The sequence below is a fragment of the Mobula hypostoma genome, chromosome 28, assembly GCF_963921235.1.
Source record: "Mobula hypostoma chromosome 28, sMobHyp1.1, whole genome shotgun sequence".
NCBI classification, from domain to species: domain Eukaryota; kingdom Metazoa; phylum Chordata; class Chondrichthyes; order Myliobatiformes; family Myliobatidae; genus Mobula; species Mobula hypostoma.
Genome location: NC_086124.1, coordinates 21,002,397 through 21,011,108, shown reverse-complemented (window position 1 = coordinate 21,011,108; position 8,712 = coordinate 21,002,397). Strand labels below are relative to the sequence as shown.

Here is an 8,712-nt window from a genome sequence, read left to right as displayed (position 1 = left end):
CTATTTCTGTTTTTGTACTGTTTTAATCTATTTAACATACATATATACTTACTGTAATTGATTAATTTATTTATTTTTCTTTCTATGTTATCATTGTACCACTGCTACTTAGTTTACAAACTTCACAACATATGCCAGCGATATAATCAGAATTAATTCTGGTTTGGATTGTCGTGTCAGTCTGTGATGCACCCAGTCGGAAAATTTCAACATGACATCTGTAGAAGTTTATTTGAGTGTTTTGTGACTAGCCAAACCTCCTAAACTTCCTGAGAAAGTGAAGACACGGGCCTGTCTTCCTCGTGATTGTGTCTACGTGCTGGGCATGGGGACGGGTCACCCGAGACGTTAACAACAGGAATTTACAGCTTCTGCCTCTCTCCGCCACCGATCCGTCAATGTGGACCGGTGTGCAGCTTCACCAAAATTTGCACCATGCAGTGAAAAAGGATGGTGCAACAACAAAAATACACTCAGGGACCAGTCTATTGTCCAAACTGGTCACAGTGTCACCGTACTGAGGCAGTGATTAGGGTTGTGGTGGTTGGTTCAAGACTGAATGGTTGCCGGGAAGTCGCTGTTCCTGAACCTGGCGGGGTGGGACTTCAGGTTTCTGTGGCTCCTGCCCGACGGGAGCTGCGAGACAGTGGCACGGCCCTGATGGCGGGGGTCCTCGATGATGTCTTCATGGAGTCTACTGCAGACTAGATCTCAGCAAGGGAGGTTTCAACAGGCCCCTTATTAAATGTTTACACCCACTCTAGCTCTGAGTGGTATCTCAAACAGAACAATTAATTTCATGATTACTGTTCCCTCTAAGCTGCGCGGGTGCACGGCCGCACAGTAACTGAAATGTTCCCTTGCACATAGCCTTTGTTGCCACGCAGATGGAATTCTCTTCTATATAATATTATCATAATTTTGAAATCTGTTAATATAATTGTGAAATATCCTGTAATAAATATGTTAATGAATATAATCCATACAATTTCTAAATAATAAACATACCACAACTATTACTTTGAAACATTTTAGAGCTTCAACGTATGTATATTGTCAGGGTTTCAAGTTACAAATTGTAACAGCAAACCCAGAATGGAAGTTAGTAGCTCATTGTTAATAAGCAGAACGCCAATGCCATCTAGACAAAACACTTTAGTTTTGCCATTGAGCCTATCACTTTTTCTGACTGCCTGACATCGTTTACTTGTGTTGTGAGTTGTGGTTCGTGTTTGTTTGATGTGCATAATTACAAAAAGAGAAACATTTAACGTGCCGTGCGCTTTTCAGGCCATGTAAAAATTTCCTGCTCAGAGCAATGGTTGGTCCATGCAGCTGTAAAAAAAAAAATCAGAAGAAACGTTATGTATCTGTCTGAGTTTTGTTAATGTACCTGCCTCAACCACTTCCTCTGGTAGCTAATTCTATATACGGACCACCCTCTGGGTGAAAAAGTTGCCCCTTGGGTTTCTATTAAATCTCTCCCCTCTCACCTTAAACATTTGCCCCCTGGTTCTTGATTTTCCCCAAACCTGGGGGAAAAATCTGTGTGTGTTCACCCTACCCGTGCCCCTACACTCCAATCTGCCCAACCTCTCTTGGCAACATCCTTAGTAAATCTCCTCTGCATTCTTTCCAGCTCAGGCATTTTTCATACAGCATCTTTCCTACAACTGAACACAATATTCCAAACGCAGCCTCAGCAACAACTTGTACAACTACAACGTAACATCCCAGCTCCCGTACCAACCAATGAGGGCCAGCCTGCCAGCGCCGTCTTCGCCACCCTGTCTACCTGTGTTACCCTTTTCAGGGAACCATGTACCTCTACCCCTGGGTCCCTCTGTTCTACAACACTCCCCAGGGTCCATCCGTTCACTGTGAAGTTCTTGACCCCCTCGCAGCATTAATTTTAAGGATGTAATGCTGAGGCCTTATAAGGCTTTGGTCAGACTGAACCTGGAGGATTGTGAGCAGTTTTGGGCCCCTTGTGGAAGAAAGGCTGGCATTGGAGAGGCTCCAGAGCAGGTTCACGAGGATGATCTCGGGAATGAAAGGGGTTAATGTGTGATGAGTGTTTGATGGCTTTGGGCCTGTACGCAGTGGAGATTAGAAGAATGGGCGGGGGGGGTGGCTGGGGATCCACTGGAACAATGAATACTGAACGGCCCAGATGGAGCGGACGTGGGGAGGATGTTTCCCATAGTGGGGGAGTCTAGGGCCAGAGGGCACAGCCTCAGAATGCACACACATCCCTTTACAACAGAGATGTTCTCCTCACCCCTTTACAACTGAGATGAGGAGAAATTTCTTGAGCCAGAGGGTGTGGAATTCATTGACACAGACGGCTGTGGAGGCCAAGTCATCGGGTGTATGTCTTGACGAAGGGTCCCGGCCTGAAACGTCGACTGTACCTCTTCCTATAGATGCTGCCTATGGAACGCAGCATTTTGTGTGTGTTGCTTGAACTTACAGCAATCTGCAGACCTCCTCGTGTTTGGGTGTATTTAAAGCGAAGTTTGATAGGTTCCTGATTTGTCAGGACATCAAAGGTTATCAGAATCAGGTTTAATATCACCGGCATGTGTAGTGAAATGTGTTTGTCTTTGCAGCAGCAGCACAATGGTAGAAAAACTTGAATTACAGTAGTTAAATTCAATAAGTAGTGCAAAAAAAGGGAAATTAAAAAGGTAGCGAGGTATTCACTGGTTCAATGTCCTTTCAGAAATCTGACGGCAGAGGGAAAGAAGCTGTTCCTGAATCGTTGAGTGTGTGCCTTCAGGCCTCTTCTCCTTCCTGATGGTAGCAGTGAGAAGAGGGCATGTCCTGGGTGATGGATGCCGCCTTTCTGAGGCATCGCTCCCTGAAGATGCCCTGGATACTAGTGCCCACGACGGAGCTGAGTAATAGTGAATGGCAGAGCAGAGTTGATGGGCCGAGTGGCCTAATCCTGCTCCTCTCTAATATGGCCTATGGTCTTTTACTCATCAGGAACCTATCAACATCCACTTTAAATATAACAAGCGACTTGGCCTCCACAGCCGTCAGTGGCCACAGACTCACCGCCCTCTGTCTAAACAAATTCCTTCTCATCTCTGTTCTAAGTGGACTTCACTCTACTCCTCCTTCCCGTTCCTGACCTTTGCTCCCCGAGTCTCCCATCTTGTTTTGCAGACATGGACTGAGATGCTGGCTCTGGGCCACTTAAGGATTAATGGTTGCCGGGGGAATGGTTGGGTCTCCAGGCAACTCAGGAATGGGGGGGGGATGGAACAGCAGAGGGAGTGTTTACATTGGAGGGGGAAGAGGGAGGAGAGGGCAATGACGCTGAGAGAGAGAGGGAGAGATGGAGAAACGGGGAAAAGTAGAGAGTGGCAGAGAGAGAGAGAAAGAGAAGGAGAAAAGGGAGTGAAAACGAGAGGGGAGGCAAGAGTTGCCACGGCAACTGGGAGAGTGAGAGAGGGAGCGAGGGAACAGGGGAGAGGGAGAGTAGGAGGGGGAGAGAGGGAACAGGAGAGGGAGAGAGGGAACAGGAGTGAGGGAGAGGGAGAGTAGGAGGGTGAGAGAGGGAATGAGAGAGGGAGAGAGGGAATGGGGAGAGGGAGGGAGAAAGGGAACAGGAGAGGCAACGTGGGGGGAGGAGAGTGAGAGGGGGAATGAGAGAGGGCATTGGAGAAGGAGTGGGAACAGGAGAGAGTGTGACATGGGCAATAGAGAGGGATACAAAGTGGGAGAGGAAGAGAGAGAGAGAGAGGGGAGAGGGACAGAGAGAGGGATTGGTACCAGGAGAGGGTGGAGGGAGAGATAGAGAAAGAGAGATGATAGAGAGGCATAATGAGAGATAGAGTGATAGATATAGAGAGAGAGAGGGATAGAAAGAGATAGATAAATATAAATAGAGAGAAAGACAGAGAGATATGGAAAGAGGTAGATAGAGAGACATAGGTATATAGAGAGAAAGATAGGGAGAGATGGAGATAGAGATATGGAGAGATAGTGAGAGAGAGAGAGGGAGATATAGATATAGATAGAGAAAGAGATGTAGAGAGAGGGGAGAGAGTAAGAAAGTGGGGCAATGAGAATAAGAGGGAGATGGAGAAAAAAGTGGAAAAGCAGAGCCTAGTAGAGTGCAGGGATTAAAGAGGGAGAGAAGAGAGGGGGCGAGGGAGGGGAGAGAGGGGTGAGGGAGAGGACGGGTAACGATGAGGCAAAGAGATAGAGAGGGTCAGTATCGCAGTGATAGTGGTGAGGAGGTGAAAGGAGATATTGAGGGGGAAGAGAGGAGAGAGTCGTGGAGAGAAAAAGGGATGAGGTGAGAGTTGTGGAGGGAGAGACAACTGAATGGAGGAGAGAGTGGTGGAGAGAGAGATAGGAAAAGGGGATGGAGTGGGGGAGAGAGATGTGGAGAGGAGGGATTGGTGGAGAGAGAGTGAAAGGAAAAGAGGAGAGAGTGGTGGAGATACAGGGTTGGGTAGAGGAGAGGGACGATACAGTGGTGGACAGAGTGTGAAGAGAAGAGAGTGGTGGAGAGAGGGGGAAGATAGAGAGAGAGAGAGAGAGAGAGAGAGAGAGAGAGAGAGAGAGAGAGAGAGAGAGAGGGGAGAGAGAGAACCCGAGGCTAAGAGAGCGGTCAAGGTGCTGGACAGCGGGAGAGAGAGAACCCGAGGCTGAGAGAGCGGTCAAGGTGCTGGACAGCGGGTCGGTGACGGGCTGGGGTCCGGTTCGCCCTGTCCCGGTGTCGAGTGAGACAGAGGGGCACGCAGCCAGAGCGAGAGGCGGCGGGGAGGGGTTGTGGTGCGGGAGCAGGGGAGGGAACATCCCGGAACAGGCAGCCCGGAGCCTCTGTGTGTGTGTGAGAGAGAGAGAGAGGGAGAGGGAAAGAGAGAGCGGGAGAGAGAGAGAGAGGGAGAGGGAGAGAGAGAGAGAGAGAGAGAGAGGGAGAGAGGGAGAGAACTCGTCCACACTCCCGCAGCTCCGGACAGCCGCCTACAGCCGGGACACCAACCAAGAGGCCCCGAGCACCCGGTGGAGTTTCCGAACGAGGACGGTTCATCCCGGAGGTACCGTGAAAAAGTTTAACGTTTTCCTTTTCGGCGTGTGTGGTATCTGAGTCGTTGTTCTCGTTATCTCCCTCCCTCCCTCTCTCTCTCTCTCTGTCTCGGTCTCTCTCTCACTCACTGATTCTCTCTGTATATCTTGTTCTTTGTAACTATCTTCCTCTCACTGATTTTCTCTCCTCTCCCTTTCTCTCTCCACCCCTCTATTCATCCTTTTTCAACGCATTCACATTCTTCTGCTGCTCTCCTCCCCATCCCATTCTCCTCTTGCCCTCTCCTCCTTCCCTTCTCTCTTTCGTCCCTTCCCCTCTTTTTTCACCCCTCCCTCTCTCTTTCTCCCTCTCTCTCCCCCTACCCTCTATTTCCCTCCCTCCTCTGCCATCTCTCTCCACAACCCTCTCCCCTCCTCTCTTTCTTGAGACCCACACACACCACTCCCACTCCCCTCATCTCTTTCACGCTTCTCTTTCCCCTCCCCACTTTCTCCACTTTCCTTCCCTCTATCCCTCTTCCACTATCTCTTTGTTCCCTCCCTCTCTCATCCCTGTTCGTCAAGAGCAAACTTCTCCCCGACCCTGTCCAGGGGTCCTATCGTCCCACTCCCCAAACCCCCACCTCCCCTATTGACCCCTCCCAACTCCCCACTCTCAATCCCCTCTCCTCCCTGCTCTGACTTTTCCCTCCTCTTCACCCCAAACGCTCACTTTCCCTCCCTCCCCTCCGACTCTCACCTTCCCCCCATCCACACTCACTCTGAGACCCTCCCCAGTTCATTCCTCACTCTCCCCTCTCTCCCTCCATCCCACACCATCTCTCAGCTCTTCTGAGACCTCACATCTCCCATCTCCCTCCTAGTCTCGCTAGCTTTCCTCTCTCCTCTCCTCACACTCCATCCCTCCCTCCCTCCAAAACCCTCACCAGCTTTCCTCACTCTCTCTCCGAGACCCTCACTAGCTCTTTCCTCTCTCTCCCTCACCTGTTCGCCTCACTGTCCCTCCCAGACCCTCGCCAGCTTTCCTAACTCATTCTCTCCCTCTGTCTCTCCCCTCTCTGCCCCACACTCTCCCTTGCCATCTTTACTCAGACTCTCTCTCCCGCTGAGACCCCAGCCAGTTTTCTATCTCTCCCTCTCTCTCTATCCCTTTCTCTATCCCTCTCTCGCTCTTCCTCTCTCTCCCCATTTCTCCCCTCTCCCATACCCTGTGTTTCCCTCCCTCCGCTGCTCTTCCTCTCTCCACTCCCCTCAGCTTCTCCCTCCTATTTTTCTCCACACACTTTCCCCTGTTATTCACTCCTCTTCTTCCCACTTTTTCCGCCTCACACTCTAACACCGCGCTCCATCTCCTGTCCCCTCTCACCATTCCCCGTCTTTTCCCCTCACTCTACTACAACACCCTCTCCTATCCCCTCTGCCCTTCCCGCTGTTTCCCTCCCTCTACTCTCCTTCTCTCCACTCCCCCTCACCTTCTACCCCTCCTGTATTTTTCCGCACACTCCCCCTCTCCTTCCCAATTTCTCCACCACAGGCTCTACCCCCTCTCTCCATCACCGTCCTCTTTCTCCACACACTCACCACTCCCCCTCTCCTCGTTCTCCACTTCACATTCTCTCCTTCCCCCGTTTCACTATCCCCCTTTCCTCCTTCCCTCTCTGATCCCTGTTGTCCAAGAACTCACTTACCCCCCTCATCCAGTCATTCTGTCCCCTTCCCTTCCCAAATCCCTCACTCTCGATCCCCTCTCCCCTCTGCTCTGACCTTTCCCTGACCTCTTCACCCCCAGCTCTCACCTTCCCCCCACTTACCCTCTCTTCCTCCGAGTTCCTCTCTACCACTCTGCCTCTCTCTTTCTCCCCTCCCTCCACTTTCCCTCTCTCTCCCTCTCTCACTCCCTCCCTCAGTCTCGCTCACCCTCTCCGAGACACTCGCCAGCTTTATCCTCACTACCCCTCTTTCTCCCCGAGACCCTTATCCTTCAGAGAGTGCCAGCTATCCCCCTCTCCCTCTCCCTGTCTCTCTCCCTCCAAGTTCCTCACCAGCTTTCCTCCCTCTCCCTCCATTCTCTCCAGCTCACCCTCCCTATCTCTCCCTGTCCCCTCTCCTTACCTCTCCTTCTCCCCTATTTCTCTCCTTCCTTCCCTCGCTCCCTCCCTCTTACTCTCCCTCCATCATTATCTCCCTCTCTCTCTCTGTCCTCACTCTGCCCCTTGCTCTCACTCACTCCTCTCTCTCTCCCTCTTTCTGTTCCTCTCCTTCCCTCTCTCCCTCACTCTCCCTGCATCTTTCTCTTCCTCGCTCCTTCTCACTCTCTCATTCACTCTCCTTGTCTCTCTGTGTCCTCACTCTGCCTCTCACTCTCACTTCAACCCTCACCAGCTCTGTCCCAACTACCCCTCACTCTCTGTCACCCCCAGACCCTCGTTAACTTTATCCTCACTGCCTCACTCCCAGACCCTCAGCACTCTGTCCTCACTCTGCCCCTCACTCTCTCTCTCACTCTTAGACCCTCGGCAACTCTTGCCATCACTCACAATCTCCCCGCTCCCTCCTCCCCGCTCACCGCTCCCTCCTCCCCCGCTCCCTCCTCCCTCCTCCCCGCTCCCTCCTTCCTCCTCTCCACTCCCCGCTCCTTCCTCCCCGCTCCCTCCTCCCTGCTCCCCGCTCCCTCCTCCCCCTCCCCGCTCCCTCCTCCCTCCTCCCCCTCCCCGCTCCCTCCTCCCCGCTCCCTCCTCCCCTCCCCGCTCCCTCCTCCCTCCTCCCCCGCTCCCTCCTTCCTCCTCCCCACTCCCCGCTCCTTCCTCCCCGCTCCCTCCTCCCCCTCCCCGCTCCCTCCTCCCACGCTCCCTCCTTCCTCCTCCCCACTCCCCGCTCCCTCCTCCCCCTCCCCGCTCCCTCCTCCCTCCTCCCGCTCCCCGCTCCCTCCTCCCCCGCTCCCTCCTCCCCCTCCCCACTCCCTCCTCCCTCCTCCCCCGCTCCCTCCTTCCTCCTCCCCACTCCCCGCTCCTTCCTCCCCGCTCCCTCCTCCCCCTCCCCGCTCCCTCCTCCCACGCTCCCTCCTTCCTCCTCCCCACTCCCCGCTCCCCGCTCCCTCCTCCCTCCTCCCCGCTCCCTCCTTCCTCCTCTCCACTCCCCGCTCCTTCCTCCCCGCTCCCTCCTCCCTGCTCCCCGCTCCCTCCTCCCCCTCCCCGCTCCCTCCTCCCTCCTCCCCCCCCGCTCCCTCCTCCCCCGCTCTCTCCTCCCTCCTCCCCCGCTTCCTACTTCCTCCTCCCCACTCCCCGCTCCTTCCTCCCCGCTCCCTCCTCCCTGCTCCCCGCTCCCTCCTTCCCCTCCCCGCTCCCTCCTCCCTCCTCCCCCTCCCCGCTCCCTCCTCCCCCGCTCCCTCCTTCCTCCTCCCCACTCCCCGCTCCTTCCTCCCCGCTCCCTCCTCCCTGCTCCCCGCTCCCTCCTCCCTGCTCCCCGCTCCCTCCTTCCCCTCCCCGCTCCCTCCTCCCTCCTCCCCCTCCCCGCTCCCTCCTCCCCCGCTCCCTCCTCCCTCCTCCCCCGCTCCCTCCTTCCTCCTCCCCACTCCCCGCTCCTTCCTCCCCGCTCCCCGCTGCCGACACAGTGCCCCCGCCTGCCCTGTGTGAGCAGCGCATCGGATCGAGGCGCTGGAGGAGA

General features: G+C 54.1%; 1 protein-coding gene across 1 annotated transcript in view; it reads left to right on the top strand.

Annotated features, from left to right (window-relative positions):
• Positions 1 to 4,816: 4,816 nt before the first annotated feature.
• Positions 4,817 to 8,712, top strand: part of bgnb (biglycan b) — a 60,061-nt gene continuing 56,165 nt past the window's right edge. The window contains exon 1 of the mRNA XM_063034740.1: positions 4,817 to 5,060. The gene's annotated coding sequence lies outside the window, so the exon portion shown is untranslated. The remainder of the gene's footprint in view (positions 5,061 to 8,712) is intronic.